At 41.5% G+C, this 25,477-nt stretch overlaps 1 protein-coding gene across 15 annotated transcripts in view; it reads right to left on the bottom strand.

The window, feature by feature from the left end:
• The window catches only part of MYT1L (myelin transcription factor 1 like), a 383,199-nt gene that overhangs the window by 129,114 nt on the left and 228,608 nt on the right, over nt 1-25,477 (bottom strand). The gene's annotated exons all lie outside the window — the stretch shown is intronic.

The raw sequence follows: 25,477 nt of genomic DNA, 5'->3' as shown, positions 1-25,477 counted from the left end.
CCCATAATTTCTGGTCTAATATGATCTCCATTGCACAGCCACTATTTCTTCCTCTGAAAGAGCTCTGTTGTACACATTGAATTATCCTCTTTGTAAAGAAGTTCCACTTGAACTTCTTTTTTGTCTGAACTTAACTGCAGCTCAAGCCACATTGTTTTTGAGCCTGTTTCCTGTCATGTATGGTTTTGTGACATTCAAACTCTTCTCTATAGCCCTTTATACATATCAGAATATCTGTGCTTAATCTCTTTCACAATCAATTTTCCTACCTTTCCTCGCTGTTACAAACCACTGAGACACTCTATCATTTTCGTAGCCACCTGACACCTTTTGGAGTTCTATCAATAGCCTTTTAGAACATGGGGTCCCTCCCAGTGCTCAATACTACAGATACGGTCTGTATGTGCCATAAGGGTCACCTCTGATTTGAACTATATTCCATTATCACAGTTTGTCATTTGCTTCTCTAATGATTTTAAGTTCCTGCCATACTCATCCTCCATATCATTCATACTGTTAGTACTATATCTTTCTTCAGTGCGAGTATCATTAATACCATATTCTTCAAGATTCTGAATCTTATTTTTAAAGCTGTCAGTGGGCTACACCCTGACTATCCCCAGGACTGCTGCTCTCTCTCTCGCTCACTCTTTTCACAACCCTCTTAGAATATTTTAATTAACGGGCAGGGCTTAGGTAAAATACTTAGGGGTGAGGAGCCAAAGCAGGTCCTCATTTGTGAAAATCTCAGCCACTGGAAATAAAGTGAGCTTGAGTTTTGTCACATTTAGAAGGCAAGGCAGAGCTCACCTCCTTTTTCCGCACTGTCCACAATAAAAAAGGCTGCTAAATACTTGTAAACCCATCTCACCCAAACTCAGTTCTCCTAGAAATCACTCTGAGAAGGGGCAGAGAATATGGTCCTAGTGAGACTACACCAACACTCCTTTTAATTTTTGGATTTGGCAACTAAAGGCCATTGTGATTGACACATTAGAAATCAATTACAGGTAAAGATAGGGCAACCAATCATAATCCTATTTACTATTTTCAACCTTGTCTAGATTTCTCTACCCTATATTTCATAAGGCACCTAAGAACTCATGACATTTCTTCTAGGCCCAGTTCCACTAACCTACAATTGAAATCTGTGGGAGTTAGGTGCTTTACTTGGTTAGGTTCCTATCTGCATGTATAGACATGTATAAAGCCTTGTAAATCTAGCTGCATGTCTTTTCTCTCTTTGTGTGTGCTCCGTGTGCTCGACCCTGAAAAGTGCTGGCTACTCTAGCCCCAATCCAGGTGAGCTCATAAGCAATTAATTGAACTTAATGGGACTTCTCACAGGATTCAAGTTAAGTGTGTATTAATAACTTTGATGGATTGGGACCAGAGTACCCAGTACCCTGTAGGATTGACAATACAGTCAGTCTACCAAGAAAATTAACCATGTGTGTTAACCATGAACGCCTTTTGGTCAACTTCAACCAGTTTACACCAATCCAAACTATTTGCTCTTTGATCAACATCTAGAATCTGGCTGTGTTTGGATATTAAGCCCTACAGGTCTGAAATTACCTTGATTATTCTTATGAACCTTTTAAAAATATGGTCTTTCATTGACTCCCCTATAGTTTTCAGGTATATCTTAAGTTCAGTGGACATTAAAAAAAATCATTTTTCTCTTTCAGAATCCTGGGAGACAGGCCATCAGACCTGGAACTTACTTTCTATTTAGCTGCCCTCATTCCTTCTCTTTCTTTGCTTTACCTGTTCTTGTATTACCCTTAGTTTCATTAATTGTTCATATTCTGCCTCCAGGACATTCCTATCTCTTTCTGGCATTTTCCCCTCATTCCCTCTGGTAAATACACTAAGGAAAAGAAAGCATTTTGCTTCCCAGCAATCTCTGCCTCATGTCACTAAACTCCTCTCACAGTCAGATAAGGAGACTTCAGTCTCTTTTATTGACCTCCTGGTCCTGATATATCTGTAAAATCTGTCATTGTTTGTCCCCATACTCTCTGCAATGATCTTTCCATTTTCAATTTTGGCTTCTGTGATCATTGTGTTAGCTGCTTGTTTTCTAGACTTGTGTATACCCTCTCCTAGCCATGATCCTATTGATTTATGTCTTGTTTGCTTTTCTCTTTTATTGCTCCCTATATTAGTTTCTCTCCAACCACCCACCTACCCGCCCCCCACAACCCCACCTCACACCCCATACATGCACACTTCAGCTGTATTTGTTTTCAATAGTACACCTACATGTTGGGCTTCCTGCAATTTTCCTCTGAATACTCCCCATTTCCTTCTGAGTCACTCCCACTCATTTTAGTTTCTCAGGATCTTTCAGTAACAATGCCTATGGAAAAGTCCTGCAGAACTTACTAGGGATGAAACCAGTAGGGGTATAGAAAAATGTATTAGGGTTCAAAAGAAACAATCTTATGTAACTACCTGATGGTTCAAAAACATACAGTACTATTGTTCTCTATTAAATGCTATAGGACTTCTAATAGTAGAATACACATTTTGATCCCCAAATTCACATATTATTTCTAAGTCATCCCACTACTTTTACTTTTTCAACCATGTCTTATGTGTCATTAAAGATATTACTGACTGATGTTCCCTCCCTGCCACTTGTTGCATCAGATAGCACATGTCTACCAGCATGCTATCTGAATAGATTCTTTCTTTAGTGTCCTATTCTATGAGTTCCATGCTGCAGTTCTAACTCAAGCAAAGAACTCATTGGCTTCAGAAGAAAAGTCAAGATGCAATTTCAGGCTCTGCAGTTGAGTAATATTCTACATTGCTTTTTCTTCTTCTTTTGTTAGCACTTTAAAAATATTGGATCTGAGTTTAAAAATCTTAAAAATTATCCCCAACAACACTCCCTCTTCTTTTCACATGACATTTTAATTTGAGTTAAAATATAGTCTTTGGTGGATATTTAGGCACCTTAGCAAGTTAGGCACCTAACTCCTATCATCACAATGGGAATTATGCACCTAACTTGCTTTTGAAAATCCTACTAGGTGCCCATCTATATTTTTAGATATGTGACCCAAAGTCACCACTTTCTCAACTCTGTAAATTCAGTACTTGAATACTACAATATAGTAAACTCATCCATCAAATTATTAATCTCTACAGCTCTGGCTACATCCCATGTATTTCACAATTCCTTACAATCTATATTTCTGGTGCAATGAATCAAATTCTTTTAAACAGGTAGCACAGTTCGTGCACATTATCAAATAATGTTATCCTTACTTCATTTTGCTTTCCTTCCGTTGTAAATAAAGTATTAAGTAGAGAGCTGCTGACTTTCTGAAATATGTATATGTACATTACTATTTTGATTTGATGAAAACAATTCATTCGCTAAAAAAATGCAAGCTTCACAAACATAAATGACCTTGCTGAACTCCCTAGAGTCTAAATGTCTTCCATGGGAGTTTAGTACCATTCATTATGGAGTAGTAATAATATAAGTTACACCGCCTAAAAGTGTGCTAGCTGCCTCATAGTACATGTAGTAAGATGAGAGAGCTCCCCAAACAGCTTGCGTACTAACTATACCTCAATTCTACACTTTTGCATTTAGAACCTTTATGTATATGAATAGTCCCAAGGAGATATATATATATATGAGAAATGCAACAATATCGTCATCAGCAGCAGCAGCGATGGACTACTACTGCTACTAACTCCAAGGAGTTCAAGGTGTCTAGACATATAGATAAAGATATAAGTGTTTGCAGGACTGGGGTGTCATTTCAAATAGGAAGCAATAAAACAGGGCCAGGGATAACAAAACAGTCGGGAAAATGGGAGAATGAATAGGAGTGACAATAAGATTATATGGTTACTCAGCAAACATCAGTGTACGGCATGGTACAGTATAAAAATTGTAGTTTTTTTGGTTTTTTTAAAGTAAAACTAAACCAATTTTAGTCAGTTTTCACAATCGGACTAAAAATGTTGCTATGTATATGTTTTTTACATTTAAAACATATATAATAGGCCATATCATCAGCTGCTGTAAAACAGCTACTGAAGCCAATAAAGGTATCCTGATATACACCAGCTGAGCATTTGTGCCACTATCTTTTGACTTCAACAGGACTATTCACATGCCTAATTTTGAGCATGTGCTTAAGGGCTTTGCTGGATTGGGGCCTAATATTTTTAAACCCAAGGGTGGAATATCTCCTAAAGGTGAAACTAAGGGCATAACGTGACCCTGTGAATGTAAATGGTCAGACTGAGTAGCAGACTTGTTCTCTTGCTGAGAACAGTTCTTAATAACTCCACTCTTGGAACATAACCTTTGAAAGGAATCTTTCAAGTTTACAAAAATTAATTAGTTTTGAAAACAAATTGCCTTGTGTTACTAATAACAACCTAGATTATTAATACAAAAGGATTTGCAAACATCCGAATTATTTTTGCCCGGTTTACACTTTGTTTCATTTCTCTCCACTTTCACTTCAGCTTCTCTTGCAGTGGCACAATGTGTCGATGTTTGGGTCACAAGCAGAGGAATAGTTTATTGTTTGGGGGCTGGGTTTTTTCGGGGTGGGGTGGGGTTTGAGCACATTTTCCTTTGGATTTTTTTATTTTATTTGGAAATTGGAATGGGAAGTGCAACAGGCCACTATGCTGGCAGAAATAGTCCGATGTCTCATTTAGTCATTTCCAGGAAGGAACTTCAGAAGCTGAATCTAGCATAGACTTCTATGGATCTCTGTACATATCTTATCTCCGCATAGAAAACCCATTTTTTCCACTAAATTATTTACCAACCTGAACCAAAGAATACTACTCACTAGAACCTCTACTAGCCTTTTTAATCAAGGCCCCATTCCACTAGATGTTCTAGAAATGCACAGGAAGACATTCTCTCAGCCCCAGTCTAATTGAAGACAAGATACAGTAGGTCAGTGTAAGACGTTAGAGGACAGACAGGAGAATCAGGGCAATGCAATAATATGGACTAGCAATGTGTATCTCTAGATCATCAAAAAGTATTTAAATAAATAAATATAAGCCATCCATGACTGCCCCATCATCCAGACACAATTCATCTCTCTCCCCCTTTCTTTATATTTATGTGCCTATCCCCATAACAGCTAGCCATACAGCATATATTAAAAGTAAGCAACTCACTAAACAAATTTAAAGAGACAAACAACTCTCTGTCCATCACCTATCTAACAAAGAAACCCCCTCCTCACTTCTGGTAATGTTTTGGGACCTAATAATCTATTAGAAGCTGCCTAGATGATGATCCATTGTCACACATATGCCACAGAGTGTTCTAATCTTAGGCCTGGTGTACATTACGCATTTAAACCAAATTTAATAGCATTAAACTGATTTAACCCTGTACCCGTACACACAACGAGGCCCTTTATAACGATATAAAGGGCTCTTTATGCTGGTTTCTGTACTCCTCCCTGACGAGAGGAGTAGCACTGAAATCAGTATTGCCATGTCGGATTAGGGTTAGTGCGGCCACAAATCAATGGTATTGGCCTCCGGGCGGTATCCCACAGTGCACCACTGTGACTGCTCTAGGAAAGCAATCTGAACTCAGATGCACTGGCCCGGTAGACAGGAAAAGCCCCGTGAACTTTTGAATTTCATTTCCTGTTTAGCCAGCATGGAGAGCTCAACAGCACAGGTGACCACACAGACCTCATCAGCACAGGTAACAATGCAGTCTCCTGAGAATTGAAAAAGAGCTCCAGCATGGACCGCACGAGAGGTACTGGATCTGATCGCTATATGGGGAGAGGATTCTGTGCTAACAGAACTCCATTCCAAAAGACGAATAAAAAACTTTGAAAAATTCCAAGCCATGATGGAGAGAAAGACCACAGCCAGAAGATTAGTGCAGTGCTCGTGTGAAAGTTAAGGAGCTCAGAAGCCTACAGAAAACCAAAGAGCAAACGGAAGGTCTGGGGCAGGGCCCGAAAAACATGCCGCTTCTAGCTGAGCTGCATGCAGTTCTAGGAGTCCGCCACCAGTTCCCCACCCCGTCCGTGGATTCCGAGGTGGGGGTGGTAATCTCAGTTCCATGGCGAGGAGTCGCGACGGGAAGAGGAAGGAAGGAGGAAGAAGGAGATAAGCGCAGAGAGCACACAAGGCACTTCCGTCTCTCAAAGCCAGGAGCTTTTTCTCACCCCCAAACGATTACCCTCGCCAGCCCTCCCAAGCCACTAGCCAGACAAGAAAGCCATGAAGCGACCTCTGTGACTGTACTTTGTAAAAAATAAAATATGTTTAAAACAAGCCGTTTTTTAATGATAATTGGCCCTGAGGACTTGCAGTGTTCACGGGCCATACAATGTAATGAAAAGTCAGTTAACATGTCTGGGATGGAGCGGAAAATCCTCCGATTATCTCCATGAAGCCTCATTGACGGTACCCAAAAGCCCTTGAGAAGGTTCTGGCAGGGCAGCCTTATTTCCGTCCTCCAATGGTCAGGACAACTTGAACACGCCAATGCATGTAGCAAGTAATCTGGTATCACTGCATACAAGCCTAGCTGCGTATGGTCCTGTGATTGCTGGCATTTCATAGCAGACACCGTTCCTAGCCTCGCTGTGTTACCTCAGGAGTGATATTGTTCAGGAAACCTGATTGAAATTCAGGAATTTTAATAAGGAACAGAGATGGCCATTCCCTACTGGGCTTGTTTCCTGTTGCTTAAAAGATGCTTCCCTTGCAGTAGCCAAGCAGGGGGAAGGGAGGAGGGGGAGGAAATGGCGCTGAGTTTTTCGTGTTTGCTACCAGCCACGTGGTGGTGGGGGGAAAGGGGCTGTTTAGCAGTGATTCCATGATACCTGCCAAGGCGGTGGAGGAGGGGTAAAGAGATATCCCAGAGAATGGATGGGAAGGGTGGTTTCTGTGCCTGCGCAATGTTAACAGGAAGAGCAGCAAACTGAACGGGATTTGCTTGGTATTTGGAAAAGCAGGGCCACTGGGGGTATATGAAGGCTGCAGAAGCCGAAAGACAATGGATTACCATGCGCAATGCAAGCTGAATCTGCTGCCGGACTTGTGTCTGTGAGGCTCTAACATAGACCACAGCATCTCAAGTATTAAGAGCAAAATGTCGACCTTGTAAGTGAAAATCAACAAATGTTGCTATGTAAGGATAGTGTGTCACCGTGAAAGAGTATAACAATTGGTTTCGTAAATGTATCTTTTTAAATACTCTCTCCCTTTTTCCGCTCCCCCAGCAGTGCAATTTTCAAGCCTCCCCTAATCATCCCAAGGCAATCTCAGATAAGCGATGGAAAAAAACAGACGCGAAACATAATGTTCTCTGAAATCATGAAGTGACCTGCAAGAAAGAGCTCATCTGTTGAGTGGAAGGAGTGGTATCAAATAACAGGAAAGATGCCAGTGAACGGAGGATAGGAGGGACGAACGTGAGAGAGGAGAGACGAATCGAGATCAGAGGTGGCGGCAGGAGAATTCAGCGGGGCAGCAATGCAACAGCTGATGCTGGCTAGTGTGATGCAAACGACACCTCCGAGCGGCCTGGGGGAGCCGGCAGGAACAGCAGCAGGATCAAGAGTGCCACTGGCAAGCCCTTTACACACCTTCACCCTCACCAGTCCATATCTTCCTCCACCAGATGTTAAAACGCGTGGGGGGAAGGCGTTCGTGCACATCCGTACCACTCCACCCCGTGGACAGCCCAAACCAAAAGCTGTCATTACTATGAAATGTTTTTAGTGCCTGTTCCTTCCGTCCTATCTTTCTCCAAACCAAAAACACCCTGGCACCTTGTCAGTTCTCTCCCGCAGTTTTATAATGACTTAATAAAGAATACATGATTTTAAACATAGTGACTTTTATTTCCTTAAGCAAGCTTTAATCGAAGGGGAGGTGGGTGCTTACAGGGAATGAGTCAATCAAGTGGGGGGGTTATCAAGGGAAACCAAACACAGCGGTCACACCGTACCTCTGGCCACCGTGAATGAAACTCGTTTTCAAAGCTTCCTCTGAGGCGCAAGCTTCCTGGTGTGCCCTTCTATCGCACCTGGTGTCTGGCTGCGCATAATCACAGCAGCCAGGTGATTGCCTCAAGCCCCCACCCCCCATAAAGGGCTCCCCCTATTCTCACAGAGATTGTGGAGCACACAGCAAGCAGCAATAACATGGGGACATTGGTTTGGCGTGAGGTCGAGTGAGTAGTGATGTGCGCCCAGCGCGCCTTTAAAACCGGAACCAAAATGCAGCATTCGACCAACCATTCTGCACTTGCTCAGCCAATAGTGAACTAACTCCTGACTACTGTCCATGGCTGCCTGTGGTATGCTTCATGAGCCAATGGCATCAAGGGGGTAGGCTTGGATCCCCCAGGAATAACTACAGGCATTTCAACACCCAATCTGTTAATTTCTGGTCTTGGGACAGTAATTCCTTGCTGCAGAGCCGTTTAAACAGAGTAGTTTCCTGAAAGACGCGAGTGTCATGAACCTTTCTCGGCATCCACATGGATGTTGGTGAAACGTCCCTTGTGATCTCACAGGGCTTGCAGCACCATTGAAAGTACCCTTGCAGTGATGTAACGGTCCTAAGTGCTCCATGCAAGATAGGGATAGTGGGTTCCATCTTCGTCCACCACAGTTAGGGAATTCCCACTGCACAAAGCCAATCCACTATGACGCTGCACATTTCCAGGGCACAAACTTTCGAGCACAGCTTAATGATCTGCTTTGGCTACTTGCATCAAACAGGCAGCCCCTCACAGCAGATTTGCCCACCCAAATTGATTCCCAACTGACCGGGTAGCTGTCTGGCATTGCAAGCTTCCAGAGGGTATCTGCCACTCCAGCGCTTCCTCAACTGGACGGCTGCCTCATCTTGGGTATTCTGCGTTTTCCAGGGCAGAGGAAAGCAAGCACAAAGTTCCATGAAAGTCCCTTATGCATGCGAAAATTTCCCACCCACTGCAAATCATCCCAAACCTGCAAACGATGCGGTCCCGACCAGTCTTTGCTTGTTTTCCCAGGGCCCAAAATCGGTTTCAATGGCCTAGAACCTAGCTCCATTACCAGCAGGATCCCCGAAGTGAGGTGGCCTGTGCTTTAGAGAATTCGTTCCATGTCCTCATCAACTCTTGTTGCCGAGGCTGACCGTAGCCGCTCCTCCTCTCCTGGCTTGCAGATCTGGTTCATAGACTCACGAGAATGCACGAGGCATGTACAAACGTCACAAGATTGAGGTATTGACATCGTAGCAGGGTCCAATGCTTGCTGTGCATTTAGGCGTATGCACACTCACACCAGGAAAAAGGCGCAAAAACGGAGGAGGGGTGAGGCTGTACCAGAAACCACTCACACAATGTTTTTGCCCCATCAGGCCTGGGACCCAACCTACGAATGTCCAAGGGGCAGGGGAGACTGTGGGAACTATGGGATAGCTGCGGGTCAGCTACCCATAGTGCAACGCTCCGGAAATTGACGCTAGCTTCAGCACATGGACACGCACCACCGAATTAATGTGCTTAGTGTGGCCGCGTGCACTCGACTTTATACAATCTGTTTTACAAAACCGGTTTATGTAAAATCGGAATAATCCCGTAGTGTAGACACACCCTTAGAATGGTGGATGACTGAATCTAGTGAGTTCAGCAGCTGGGACCTGCTCCCATGGACTATGCCTTGCTTCCCATCCTCAGGAACACATTGCTAATCCAGGGATCATTGGCAAAAGCATCTCAGCAGATCTAAATGATCATAGTGGTGAATAGAGTGAGATGCAGACTCTAAAGGATAGCCAGGACCCCAATCTATGTACAGCAGTATAGCTTTAAACCAAACCACACCTTGAACTGCACCTGGAAGCAGAGAGGCAGCCAATACTATCCACACAGCAGAGATTTAATGTACTCCTGCCAATCCACTACAGGTAGCACATGCGATTAAATTTACTAAGTGGCTACCTGGACACCTAAAAATTGAGGCATCCAAAATCAGTTACCACTTCTGAAAATGCTGACTTCAGGCTACCATACTCTGCACTAGCTGATGGTCCCAAGCACTTTTCACACAGAGCTTACTGCAGGACTCCAAACTGGAAGTGAAGACGGCCTGGGAGTCTTTGGCAAGTTATGTATCTAAAAGGAAAGGTCATCGTCACTTCTTTCTAATCACAGTTGAAAAAAACAAATTAGGCTATCATTGCAACTTGCTAAAGCAGCGCAGGGCTCAGAATAGTCAGGTGTCCAATGCCATTTAGGCCATGTGTTTTCAAATTGGGTGGGCTCCTCAACCCTCCCTCTCTTTATGATTGAAGTGTGTGTGTGGTGGGGGGCATGAAACTTTCCTTTATTGTAGTAGGGGATCACAGGAGGGGGAAGAACTACTGATCTAGAGATTTGAAAAAGGGGTAGATACACTACACCAGTAGGTCAAGCAGTCACAGCAGCTATTTGCACTGAGAAAAGACTGTGACACTGCCATAATCTTCCAGTCTACAATATATTATACAGCATTTCTAGTAAAAGCTCTTCAAAAGTAACTGCTTTTAAGAAAGTCAGCACACTAATTTCACACACACACACACGCGCACATGGACACACATGGAACAAAACTGGTACAAAGCAAAGATTAGGGATGCTGTTACACTGCCAATCATTTAATAACATGTCTGTCTGTATATGAGTACAATCAGCACACTTGGACACAAACTTAGTAGATCATATTTAACATCAACACAGCAGGTCAAACTATCATTTTAGAATGTACTTAAGTTTTAAGCACTAGCATACTCTGTCAGTTTATTGCATTTCTAATGTAGGGTTACTATAATGTGGTTATCAATTACTGATTGCCATCAGAAACACTCTGTCATCTCCCCATAAATATACAGGAGTATTGGATCCCAATTTATTATTAATTAAGAGTGATATATGATACACTACCAGGACACATGATATGCTAAATTTCATACAACCATAGCAATAAGGATTTTGCTTTGTCCAAATGGCAAATGAGTGAGGCTCATAATCAATAGAAATAAATACTATAATGGACCATCCTTACTTTTATTAAAAGTGTGTGAATGCCACTAGCAAACAGTTGAAATTATGGAAGAAACTGTCAAAAATAGAATGATAAATGCTGCAGTCTTTTCAGTGCATATGTACCACATTCTCACCTCCAGCATAAGCTACAGGACATTGTTCTTTGTCTTACATGGTTGGTTAGGAGGCATTCAAGTGTGAAATATTCTAAATTCTGGTAGTTTGAGGATTGAGATGTTAAAAACTTCCTGTTTTGAACAAAAATAAGAGTGTACCTTTTTGTAACACAGAGAAAATATGATTACTCTCCAACAGAATGGAAGTGATAGCATTCCACTACTCTATAACATTATGAACACCATCTAAAATTGGGTTCTTTGCAAAGATGTTAAACTTTATTAGTATGCATTTAGCAAACATAGTATTATGGAAGGACTGTAGGTTTACCCACTGTAATATTTTGTTCATAGGTGCTTTCCTTCTCAATAGGCTCTGGGCCACAAAAGTTAACATAAAAACATGTGTAACATAAAGAGGATTTCTGAAATGCCTTTATCATTACACCTCCTTGAGCTTAATTTCCATGACAAAATTTAGGTACAAGCTGTTGTGCCTTTCAGTTTACTGCTGAAGCATAACCTTATAACCAAACCCCATCTGCCTTTATGGCCTTTCTTCCAGTATTTTTGTAAGTCTCTTGGCTGGACAGAGAATGTTAATATTATGTATTTATTTTTCAAATAATCATTAGAGTTTTGTGCCATGTTTCCTCTGGGTCTGGATGAAAGCAATCCAGGTCCCTAGGCACACGGCTTCCCCCATGGATCTACCCCATGGTCCTGACTCCGCCTTGCTGTAGAGGAGTCCCCCACATTCTCCCAGAAAAGCAGATGCACTGGCATGAGGCCCCTTCCCCTTGGGAGCAGCAGTGGTGGCAGCAGGGATCCTCCTTCCCCACTAGAGAGGGTGCAGGAGGGGACCCCAATACTAACCCCCAACAAAGGGAGTGTTTAGGTTGGATATTAGGAAAAACTTTTTCACTAGGAGAATGATGAAGCACTGGAATGAGTTACTTAGGGAAGTGGTGGAATCTCCTTCCTTAGAGGTTTTTAAGGTCAGGCTTGACAAAGCCCTGGCTGGGATGATTTAGTTGGGAATTGGTCCTGCTTTGAGCAGGAGGTTGAACTAGATGACCTCTTGAGGTCCTTTCCAAACCTGATATTCTATGATTCTACGATCTGCTTGCATGGGTGGGCCAAGCCTGCTGCACTTTTCTTCTCCTGTCACATACTGAGGTTCTGTTGGTAGGGTGCCCCAAAAGAGTGCATCTTAAAGTTAACACCTCCACTGAGATGCAGAAGGCAGTTCACCTTCTCAGAGCTATTGTTTCAGGCTGTGTGCAGACTCAGGCTGACATCACTGATTCACTGACGCTCAATTCATGTTTTCAAGGTTTTCTTTATAACCATGAGGGATAGCAATTAGTTTTCTGTTTAAAATGAAAGCTTGACTTTTGATATAATAACATGACTCCAGAAGCTGGAGCCCTCAGCACAGGGCTATAATGCCCATGCCTTCATCTGGCCCTGCTTTCCACCTATCTTGTGAAAAGGAAGAATAACCATGCAGCAAAAGAGATGAATTAGAGTCCATCACTTTCTAGTCCAGAATCGTGAGGATACCACCTGACTCATATCACAATTAAAAAATATATATACTACTGTATATAATGTTACTTATTATAGCCGACAGCAAGCTCTATTAGGCTGTAGAACAGTCTTCGACAGGAAAGGAAAATAGTCTCCCAAGGGAGTGGAAGCCCTACACAGCACGATTTAAATGTGGCAGCTGGGCTGTGGGAGGGAAGTGGCAGTTTCCCTTTGAAAGTATGCTGGCAGCACATCGCCTGTGGCTAGACTTCAGAGGGAAATGCTGTAACTACCAGTTCTGCTGCTCAATTTTAAAGGAGACAAGAGAGAAGGGCTGGAAGGGGACAGAGGCAAGCATGGACGAGGGCAGGAAAGGGGTAAGGGACCACAGGATGAAGAAGAGGAAATGTCTGGAAAAGAGAAGGGCACAATAGGAAGGCTAAAAGGGAGTGAGGAAGAGGGCTAGGAGAAAGGGGACTAGAGGTAACATTTTCATAATGGCCAAAGTGACTTAGGAGCCTAAGTACCATTTTCAAAAGTAATTAGGCACTTAGGAAGCTAAGGCTCTTTGAAAGTCGATGAGACTTAGTCTTCTAAATCACTTTTAAAATTGGGACCTAGGTTCCTATGTCACATGGGAACTCTTGAAAATATTACCCAGGAAGATTTTATGAGAGAAAATTATTTGTTTCTTTTTATCCCAATAATCCCAATTATTAACATCAACAAACTGCAAGTGAAATAAATGGGAGTTGTGCCTATATATCTAAGGCCAGTTTGAGGTCCATAGCATGTTGGGAGTTTTGAAGGGGGGATGTGGTCCCAGCCATGCATCACGGGGAACTGGTGCATCTTACTGTGATATCACAAAAAGCTATATTGCAATACAACAGGTAGGTCTTTTTCAGTTCTGGATTCTGTAATGGTTTATTTCTGCTTTCATATGCTGCAGAACACCGGAGAGTTTGGTCAGATTCTTTAGAGGGCATTCAGAATACTTCTGTCATGTATGCTGGATTCCCCTTTCTGCACTAGTTTTCTGCAGGTATGCCATAAGACAATGACCCAGTTTACTCAGTATGAGCAAGCACAAATCTAATTCCAGCTTACAGCAGGTTGCAGTCTGGCCCACCGTATTTCACAAAGACTGAAAAGATTCATGACTAGTTATTGTAAACTAACCATGACAATTTTAAATGGTCTCCCCTGGATAGTGGTTTCTAAATCCAACAAATTGCTGTATTTTCCATTGAACAGTCAGAATTACAGTGGATAGATAATACGCAACGTTATGTCTGTTTTATGGTTTTACTTAAATGATGGCATTTTAAATAAGTGGTTCCACTTTTAGTCAGTGCCATATTAACAGTTCAGTCCTACTTACTCCTACTTCTTTTTAATATCATAATTGGAAACAGAATGCATGAATTCTGAGATATCAAGTTAACTCTGTAGTTGGAATTTATTTTGCATTCTTTCTAAAAATGACTCTTGTTTTAAAACTCTAATTCAGATTCTGATCCACCTTTACTGTGATCCCATTAAATCTCACCAATTAAGCAAGGCCAGGCTGTGTTGGTACCTGATATGTCAGTACCTTCAAGGAATACCAAGGTGATGCAGAAAGCAGCTCTGTAATTCACTAAGTGGCATTGTTACTATTAAGCCAATTCTCTAGACAGGTATCATGGGAAGAACATTACAGCTGGTGATGTTTTATTTCAGGGGTGAGGTAAAATAGAAGTCCTGACTATTTCTGGTCATTGAAGACCCCATTTAAGAGTAGAAATGTTATTTCTGGGGCCCTGACCAAATTTAAACTTATGTAATTAAATTCTGCCTACTTTAGAATTACTCCTGCAGTTTCAATTACGTAAACTAGGTCCCAACTCAGAATGATTGCATTACAATGTGGTGAATGATATGACCTTAATATACCCTTTTATCTACTGTACCTAACATTGCAAAACTGTTGTGAGGCTTAAATTACTTGTGAAGTGTTTGAGATCCACTGATGAAAAAGCTACAGAACTGTGAAACACTATTATTGTAACATGTTTTCTCAAAATCAACCACCAAAAGGATTAAAATATGGCTACTTGTACTCTGTATTTTTTATATATTGCACTGATGCAGCTGCGCCACTGTAAGCTCTCTAGTGTAGCTTCTCTAAACTGATGGGATAGGGTGCTCCCACTGCCTTAATTAATCAATCCCCAACAAGTGGTGGCAGCTATGTTGGCAGAAAAAGCTCTCCTGCCAACATAGTACTGTCCACACCAGTGCTTGGGTCAGTGTAACTTATGTCGCTCAGGGGGTGGCTTATTCACACCTCTGAGCAACATAAGTTATACCAAATTAAGAGGCAGTGTAGACACAGCCTTAGAAAAAAGGATAGGACAGCAGGCCAGTGCCCCGGCTAATAGGTTTCAAGTATACTTTTCAGCAAGGTGATTATGGATATGTAAATATCTAGGACTAGAATTGGGGGTATTTGTGGGTATACAGCATACCCTTTTTCTGAGCAAGCCACAATGTTAATGGTCCTTCTCCTGAAAAAAAGCATTAGAGGCCTATCAGAGCCAGTAGACCCAAGTCTGAAGGTGTAGTTGTCTGAGCTGGAGCCATACGTTTGACTTTCAAGCAGCTGCAGCACTCTCATCAGCAGAGAGAGACTCTAGCAATGTCTACTCACTAGGATATGTCACTGCTCAGCCACAGCCACCTGTCATATGCAGTGAGGGAGCCACTGCTTCAAAGCCCCATGACAGCATAAGGGGTTACCATATTGTCTGATGGCAGATCAGGAATAATGGAAGAAAGTGGTTATTTTGAAAGAGGGGACCTAAAGGCAGCATGTTGCCTCATTTCCACTGAGAATAAAAGGAGGTGGCAGCCATTTTAAAAGAGGGCAATTCTTTGTGGAATTTTCTGAAGAAGAACATTCTTCTTCAGCCCTTGGTGAAGAAAAAACCCTTTCAGTTGTGAAGTCTTCCAATGTAGCCTATGCATTTCAGTAAGTTTTATCTCTACAGGAAGTTTAAATACTCTGTGTTATTAACATCATTAGAGACAAAAAATGATCTGACACCTGGTGCTAAATTTCTTCAAGGATCCATTTTTAAATTAATTTTAACTTAAATTAATTAACAGATTTACTCATAAATGCCCACACAAATATTGTTTGCCCAAGGGGTAGGCACTTGCATTTTGAGGAAAATACATTGTATTTGTTATGCATAACACAGTCATTGAATCTCTGCTTTAAGTGCAAAACTCATCTCAGACTTAACTATTAATGACAGGTCCTCCTAGAAGAAATCATAGCCAGCTCTTCCATAATGAATGCTGGCCAGTGAGGATGAATTGCTATGTTAAAATACCATATAATCACAGCATATATACCATAACAAGTAGTCATCTGCTAGTCTATCTTTGCTAGAACACATGTTTAATACAGGAGTAGGAAGGATGGCCTAGTGCATAAGGCATTGAACTGGGATTCAGGAGACACAGGTTCAATTCTTTGCTCAGATACAGATTTCCTATGTGGTGGTGGGCACATCATACCTGTACCTCAATTTCCCATATGTAAGAGGATACCTGACAGAAGTGTTGTGAATATAAAATTAGTTATTGATTTTATGGGCATACCAGACCTGCACTGGTCCAGCAGGGGTTAACCCCACACTATGGGCAGAGGAGGCCAGGTCTTCATGCTCCAGCTGGGACCCAGGTATAAAAGAGAGCAACTCAGCTCAGTCAAGGCTGACTGTTGAAGAGGGAGGATGCCAAATCTCCAGCCTAGGAGCCGCCAAACCTCCAGACTGCGGAAGCCAAATGTACTGAGACCCAGGCAAACACCAGGACAATGGAAGGCACTCAAGAGTGGTCAAGGCTGCCAGAAGCCGCCCAAGCTGAGGAACCTTGAGATACTGGGGATGCCCAGACCACCACACGAGCAGATGGGTTAGAAAGTGGCCCAGGGGGACGGCCTATAGGGCGAGACACTGTCAGCATGTTGCTGTGGGATCCCTGCTAACACAGTGGTGGAACTTTCTGCCACAGTTAGGGCCCTGGGCTGGGACCCAGTGGAGTAGGGTGGCCTGGGTCCCCCTACGTCAGTGGTGGGCAATCTGCGGCCCATCAGGGTAATCCATTGGTGGACTGTGAGACAGTTTGTTTACGTTGACTGTCCACAGGCACAGCCACCCGCAGCTCATAGTGGCCGCAGTTCGCCGTTCCCGGCCAATGGGAATTGCCCACCAGTGCCCTATGTCGTGCTGCCAACACCATATCAGGGTGGCAGCTCCCTGGCCTTGGGCTATATGCCAGAACGAGAATGTCAGACTGCAGACTACTTGGTGCTCCATCGTGCCTGAGGCCCTAGACTGATTGGTGCTCTGTCCTACCTGAAAACCCACGGCCTCCAGACTGGCTATGGCCATTAGGCTGCACTCCCTTGAGATTAAAGTGGTATGAACAAACCTAGTCACGGGACTATAACAGCCCTTGCCCTGCCCCCAAAGTGGGATGGGGCATTAGAGGATTGGGCCAAAAGAAACCTGATGAGGTTCAACAAGGACAAGTGCAGAGTCCTGCACTTAGGACGGAAGAATCCCATTCACTGTTACAGACTAGGGATTGAATGGCTAGGAAGCATTTCTGAAGAAAAGGACCTAGGGGTTACAGTGGACAAGAAGCTGGATATGAGTTGCCAGTGTGCCCTTGTTGCCAAGAAGGCTAACGTCATTTTGGGCTTTATAAGTAGGAGCATTGTCAGCAGATCGAGGGACGTGATCATTCCCCTCTATTTGGCATTGGTGAGGCCTCATCTGGAGTATTGTGTCCAGTTTGGCCCACACTACAAAGATGTGAAAATGGAAGAATCTAGCGGAGGAGCAACACAAATGATTAGGAGGCTGGAGTACTACTTATGAGAGAGGCTGAGGAACCGAATTGTTTAAGTCTGCAGAAGAAGAAGAATGAGGGGGATTTGATAGCTGCTTTCAACTACTGAAAGGGGGTTTCCCAAAGAGGTATAGATCTAGATCGTCTCAAGTGGTTACCAGGTTGACAGAACAAGGCGTAAGGCTCAAAGTTGCAGTGAGGGAGGTTAGTTTGGATATAAGAAAAACTTTTCACTAGGAGGGTGGTGAAGCACGGAAATGGTTACCTAGGGAGGTGGTGGAAATCTCCTTACCTAAGAGATTTTTAAGCCAGGCTTGACAAAGCCCTGGCTGGATCGATTTAGTTGAGAACTGGTCCTTGCTTGAGCAGGGAGGTTGGACAGATGACCTCCTGAGGTCCTTCAGCTCTGATATTCTAATGATTTGAATCTATACCAGCCCCTTGTGACACCTAGATAAATAGATAATTTCACCCACGAAAGCTCATGCTTCCAAAACTTCTGTTAGTCTATAAGGTGCCACAGGACTCTTTGCTGCTTTTACAGATCCAGACTAACACGGCTACCCCTCTGATACTAGATAATTTTGGATTTCCTTCACATGATACTGCAATTGGCCAGATGGAGAAACTACATTAGTTTCCTGCTTGCTGAACTAATCCTGCACCCCAGCCAATGAATATTTTAAGTATATTTACTTATAGTATTAAAAACTGTGTCAATACCTGAAGATCTGCAACTAGCAACAGCTCTAGGAACAAACTAATGAGAATTATTATTTAGTATTTGTATTACTGTAGCACCTAGGATCCTAGTCATAGACAAGGATCCTATGGTGCTAGATATTGTACAAACACAGAACAAAAAGTCCCTGTCCCAAAGAGCTTAAAATCTAAACAATGACTGGTGTTAACATTTGAGGATAATCATATCCTGTACTGGCAAAATATGCTTTACAATATTACAAAATATATTGCCCAGTACTGATTTAGGACTTTGGTCCTTCAAACACACATGACTAACTTCAGTCACAATAGTACTGCCACTAACTACTGTAATGTATCATTTGCAGTACTGCACAACACAGTTGTCCAGTACAGTATGAGAGGGAAAAGGTCAGGTAGGCAACTAGGTCAGGTAGGCAGAATCAGGTAGACAACTAGGAGACTAACTAACCCAATGTGACTACTCATCTGGCTAAAGTTACTCAGTTGTTTACAGCATCGTGCCCTTAAGTTGGGCCAAATCACCACAAGCTGCATATCCACTTGGCATTTGGTTTTGTACTGGGGATTTTTTTTATTATTGTCATTGAAGATGACTCTAAAGCAACCAACCTCCCACTGTCCTGAGCTGATACCGCTAGAAGCAGCACTTCGTATCAGCTACTAATAAGAAGTGATGTCTGTGGAAGGGCTGTCTCAATTTATTGAAGAACTTCAATAAAAGGTTTTTAAAGAAACATGATACTGGTTTTTTTTTTTAAAAAAACAAACAAACTATTCTTTATTCTATTATTCCTCACAACCTTGTTTTTGCTCCTCTAATTCTTTCTCTTTTCCCTTCTCCTCTCTTTGTTTTCTCCCTGTACCCACCTATGGGCTTTTGTCTAGTAGTGTGGTCTAGTAGCTAGATTGAGGGGACTGGAAGTCAGGTATCCTGGGCTCTGTTCTCAGCTCAGATATGACAGAGGTGTCAGATACCATAGAAATCAGCATGGGATAAAGATATAACAACAACGCTCTTAATTTCCTGTTTCCCCTGCTACTTTCATCGCTCACACTTCTGCCAGTACGCCCTTCACTAAGAAGGGAACTAGGATTACAACCGGCTGTGGGAATGAATTAAGGGAATGTGGAGCACCACTGATTCATAAGAATACAGTATCATCCATGAATAAAAACTTCTTTCAAGATATTCACCTTCTTTGTTGCCCAGAATGCTCTTTGGAAAGAGTATTTATGTAGCAATTTGGTTAAACATATAGTGCATATGGCTGTTTATTACTAACTTTACACAACACCAATATCCATAACAAAGTTGTTATTAAAATGCACAGCATTGAACAGTGAGGTGTCAAATATTCCTAGCTTATTAAACCTCAGTAATTATAATAAGGCTTTTAGCATAAAGAAGAGACTTAGGACTTGTCTACATTTACTGGGAGATCAAAGAGTGGTGATCAATGCATTGGGGGTCAGTTCAGGGGGTCTAGTGAAGACCTGCTAAATTGACTGCAGATTGCTTTCCTGTTGACTCCTGTCCACCGGATCGCAGATCGCTTTCCTGTCCACTGGATCTAGAAGAGTAGGGGGAGTCGACGGGAGAGAGTGTCCCGTCAATGTCACGTAGTGAGGACCCCTCCGAAAGTAGATTTAAGCTATGTCGATTTGAATTATGCTATTCACGTAACTCAAATTGCATAGCTTAGATCAATTTTTCCCCTATAGTGTAGGCAAGGCATTAGTAGTAGTTCTATATATCCAAAGGAGGAAAAATACAGTCGGTTCTAAATATAAATCCAACCCTCCTTATAAATAATTTGAATTCTGCCTAATCTGCCAGATAGAGGGACTGATACACAGCCCAGTGGAGTTAATGAACAGACTTCCATTGACTTCAGTAGGCATTGGTTCAGACACTTAGTTATTTATGTACAAGTAGGTAAATACTAGAGACAGAGTTGCAAGTAAAGTATATAATAATAATTTCCTGTACAGTGTTTGTTATCCATACATCTCAGGATACTTTCTAAAGGAGAATAAATATAATTATTTCCTTAATATAATAGGGAAACTGAGGCATGGAGAGATTGAAATGGCTTGTCCAACCTGTAACAATCACCTCTGCAGCACTTTTTCTCTGCCAATTGAGAAGCAGAAACCATAAATTTACCCTCAAACCATTTATTTCTATATAAGAGCACATTATGCGTTCACCCAAGCTACCAGACCAGCCATTCTAATTTCCTGTAGATAGAAGACGTGCAGCGGCCTTTTGGGGAAAGTATCACCCCAGTATTACCATATGTTCTTTCTCTTATTCCCTGTCCTTACTGTCCTCTCAGTCTTGATTTATTTAGTGGCTGACAGCAACACCTCCACACAGACCTTTCCACAGCAGACACTGTGGCTGCAAGTGAAGTGCTGAATGAGAAATATGCCCAGAACCTGCCATTTGAAAGAAAATGAGCATATCACCTCGGCAACACACATTGTATCAGCCCAGGGATTGCTGCAAATCCCACTCCCAAATCTGCTGTTTGTTGTCACTGCACAGATGGGTCAGCACCCTCTGATAGCTATCTTTGAATTTTCTCTCGTTTATTAGGCTACTACTTCTGGGACATCAAGATTCTGAAACTTGCTGCCACTGAAATTGCTATTCTCAACCCAGATGGTGGTGGGAGGAATTGAACTGTGGTTCCTTTGTGCAGAAAGCCCTAGACAATAGCCACCAGCATGCAGAACCACACACCAATTTCTGGTGTATATTTTGTTGCTGTTTCAGACCCAAGTCTGGACCTTTTTAATCATTAATCAACAATTCAGAGAAAGTGTATATTGCTGAATCCAAACAGCAGCCAATACAGACCTCTAATACATTATGGATTCCCTGTCAGTACATTTATTTATTGTTTGCAGTGTTCCTTCAGAAATCCCTATGCTTTTTCGCTTACAACCAAAAATTAGCTGAAGAAAATATTAAACACAGCAGTGTGTCTCTGCTTATTAAAATATGTTAAAAATACCTGAATAATGAATTACATGCTATATAAAATATCTTCAAAGTATAATTCTTGTCATTTACCACAATTTTAACAAAATATTTAGCAACTATATCACTAAATAAAATAGAAAGGCACTGTTTATGTAGCGTTAATGTACAGTTTTTCCTTAGGAAAACATTCAGTTGTTCATTTTATTATTGTGATAGTATAATAAAAGTTGGCTATTAGTTAGAATGAAATGAAGATACATGTGTCTTTACTTCCAGTATTCACCAGGATTTTTCACTGTGGCATAAAAATAAGAAAAACCTCACTCTTCTGTGCTTAGGCTTTTATACTTTACACAAATGCATCAATGGACCTCGATTTCTGCACACTGTGCAACCATGCTCTGCTATCAAATCAATGTTAAAATATGTATGTCCTCACTTCTGATTTATGATATCATTGACAAATAGTAAAAAGGACAGGCATGCCATAAAGTTTATGGATGGAGTGATGACACACACAATGATGTCTCATAAAGAATAAAGGGGGGGGGGAGTTATTTATTCTTGAGGATTCAAGAATTAAAATACAGATAGATGGCTGCGTGCACAGAATTTTTCATAAATATCCCACAGTGCACCCTGTTGTACAGCAGCCATACATTAATTAGAGCATTCAGCAGACACTGCAATGTGTTACACTCACCCAAGTGAATCTTCATTTTTCACATGCAGGGCCTTACTAATTAAAATCAGCTTTGCAATTAAATGTGGAAAATTGTGTTAAACTTTCATGCGTGGTTTAGAAAAAAATGTATTTATTTTTAGGGTATTTTATTTTGATGCAAATGAATTTTCCATCAAAGTGAAACCAGTAAAAGGGAGGTATGAGGATTTCTCTTTTTTTGTATTATAGATGCGCCTCTCAGTTGCAAGTTGCAATGCTCCACTATCTCTCTGCCAGTACCTGGCCCTGTTCCAATGCTTTTAGTGAGTGCTATCTGTCAAGGCATGAATAATACAGCCCCTAGGCTGTCGGTAGAATTCAAATGAGGCATACATCAGGAAGCAAGCACTCGACTTTAGCTCCAGAACATGCTCCTGTGAAGACAGGCAATTATTCACCCACGGCTGCAGCCATGGCAATCAAACTGGTGGGTGAAAAGGTATATGAAATGAAAAAAATTTGAATAAGAAATATGGCACAACAAGCCAGAGAAAATTCAATAATTTTCTAATAGAGAGATATTTGAGTCTTTTAATTTTCAAGTTTGGAGTTTGAATTATTTTTCTCAGTCTGTTCTAAAATGGGCAGGACTAAAACAGAATATATAATGCCAAAACAATAATAGTGTGATTTTTTTTAATCAAGACAGCATAACTTATTGTAAAGTATGTGCATTTTTTAACAACAAATCTTCTGTTTTAAGGAACAGATCTCATCCTTCAAAAATTAAAATGATCACAACATGTCTATCTGTAGAATTGCATAGATGCAAAGGACCAGAGACAGTACAGAGAGACAGTAAACAGAGGTTAATATCAAGTAACACTTTGGTGGGTAGTCACAAAGCAAAATACTTTTATAGAGTTGGTGATGAGATCCAAACATTATTTGTGTGTCCTCTCCCCACTTCTATGATACTTGTTTGCTTCTGAAAAAGGCTGCCTTCATGTTACATGGAAAAAAATGCAGGGGGGGAAGTCCTATATTTCCAACACGAACTTAACAAAGAACACATGGGATTCTTGTCTGGATGTAACATTTGGGTTTGTTCTGTTTATTTCAGCCACATTCTACTTTCTCAGCGATCAAACTGCAACATGCTGTTAGGGATCCATCAATATTTCCATTTTAAATCTGAAGGATTTATGATTCAGCCTTAAAAATTCATTCTGCACTGAAACTTAATTTGCATGGTCTTAGACTAGGATTTTTTTTCCCTCTTACCAATTTCCCATACAACAGTTTCAGCTGTTTTCAGTTATACATATAAAAAAATTACTGCTCCATCAGTTTAAAATTGTTTTCTGCTCATATTTGTTAAAAATGGTTTTCATTTTGAAGCATGTGGTATTTGGCAAGTGATTAGTCCATAATAGAACCTAATTGTTTGTGTTATTCAAGGGGGCGGGAATGGGGGAATTAAACTACCATGTTATGGAGGTTTTAAAAATAGGCCATTGTCGGACTCAGTATTTTTTTAATGGAATCTAGCTAGAATTTTATGATGTGTCTAAATACATATTTACACGATAGACCATATCCATCTTTGGCATAAATAATGAGCATGTTAATACAAAATTCTAAATACATAGCAACACAGGAGGCTTTAATACTTCCATTTACATCTACTGGGGAAGTAACAGTGGCCACAGTTTGCTCTCAGTTACACAAGTAATGTGCCTGCATAACGAAGAGAAGAATTTGAACTAATGCCTTTTAATTTATTGTTGTATATATAAGGGCCGGATCCTTCTGCCCTTAAAATCAGTGCTAAAACTCCCATTTATCTTAATTGAAGCAGGATCAAACTCAGGGATGTCTTCAAGTATTTAGCTAATAAAAACACATGAGATACTTTATCAGTGTGAGTAATCCCATTATATTCAGTTTGACTACTCACAAGCAAAAGCACTTGCAGAATCAGGACCCATAACCACTCCTTGAAGTGACTATTATATCAACAAATAATTCATAATTTTTCAAAGTATCTAATTACCATGCATGATTAAACAACAGTCTATAGTGGATCTGAGGGGTGTCTACTAAATACTTGCCAAGAAAGCAATCCAGGCAGCATGAACTAGTGGATAATTTCTGGACTGGGACTCAGAAGACTTGGGTTTTATTCCTAGCTCTGCCAGTGACTTGCTGTGTGACCTTGGGCAAGTCACTCCGACTCTCTATGCCAGGGTGGCCAAACCTACTGACCTTCTGAGTCGCATATGACAATCTTCAGAAGTTCGAAAGTCGGAGCACAGCTGCCGGGGCTAAGGGCTTCTGCCCTGCAGGAGGCACCTGCTGGGACTTGGAGCTTCATCCCCATTGCTGCTGAAGCCCCAACCCCCAGCAGGTATGGCTCATGGGGCTGAAGTCCTGAGACCCGGCCTCCCTGCTGGGCAGGAGCCCCTACCCCGGGGTCGGGGGCAGCTTCACGAGCTGCACTTTAACAGTAAAAGAGCCGCATGCAGCTTGCGAGCCACAATCGGCCACCCCTGCCCTATGCTTCTGTTTCCCCTCCCAAGTATTGTCTGTCTTGTCATTCTGTAGTACTTGATACTGCAAAGGTTTATTCACTTTATGCACTGTGAGTAATCTCAGTGGCTTCAGTGATATGTAGAGTTAAACATATGCATATGTCTTTGCAGTGCCAGGGTCTCAAACTGTAAACTCTACGAGTTAGGAACTTCCTCTTATTATGTTGTATTCCTGTCACAACAGGACAAGTCTTGGTTGGGGTTTCTAGCTGCTACTGTTACATAAATAATAACAATATGGATAAATTTTGCTCTAAGTTACACACGTACAACTTCTTCACAGTCAGTCATGCTGGATGTGTGTAATTTCAGAGCAGACTTTGGCCCAGTGAATCAAAAACCAGACATATTTGCATGAATCAGCACAAACAACTGCTACCATTTGTTCGGTCAATGTCAAAATTGGCCCCAGTCCTGCAATTTGATTCAGGCAGGGGAATCCCTACGACTGAACCAATCCTCATTCACTCACATAGATATAAGGATCCACCTGTGATGACACAATTTGCAGGATAGGAGCCTATATTTATAGATATTGGGATTACTTTTTATTATTATTATTAAAAGAAAATCAGGGAGATAAAATATCTTGAGGGATTTAAACCCAGAAAAGCTAAAGCTACAAACACCACTTTCCCTTCCACCTTGCTATGTTCCCACCAAAATAATGAAGTGTCAGCCCAAAGATTTGTATGTATTTACTTTGTGGGTTTAAATTAAATATATCAGAGTGATAGGCACCATGTGAAGCTCGATAAAATTATGTCACAGTTTGTTAAGAAAAAAGGTCTGAAATCCCAAAGAATTCAAGAGATCCCAGGAAGGAAAAGAAATTTAAAAAATGCTGGAAAACTGTTAATTTCCTAGCAGAAACAAACA

The sequence above is a fragment of the Chelonoidis abingdonii genome, chromosome 3, assembly GCF_003597395.2.
Source record: "Chelonoidis abingdonii isolate Lonesome George chromosome 3, CheloAbing_2.0, whole genome shotgun sequence".
Classification (NCBI taxonomy): Eukaryota; Metazoa; Chordata; order Testudines; family Testudinidae; genus Chelonoidis; species Chelonoidis abingdonii.
This window is presented reverse-complemented; position numbering and strand designations above follow the sequence as displayed.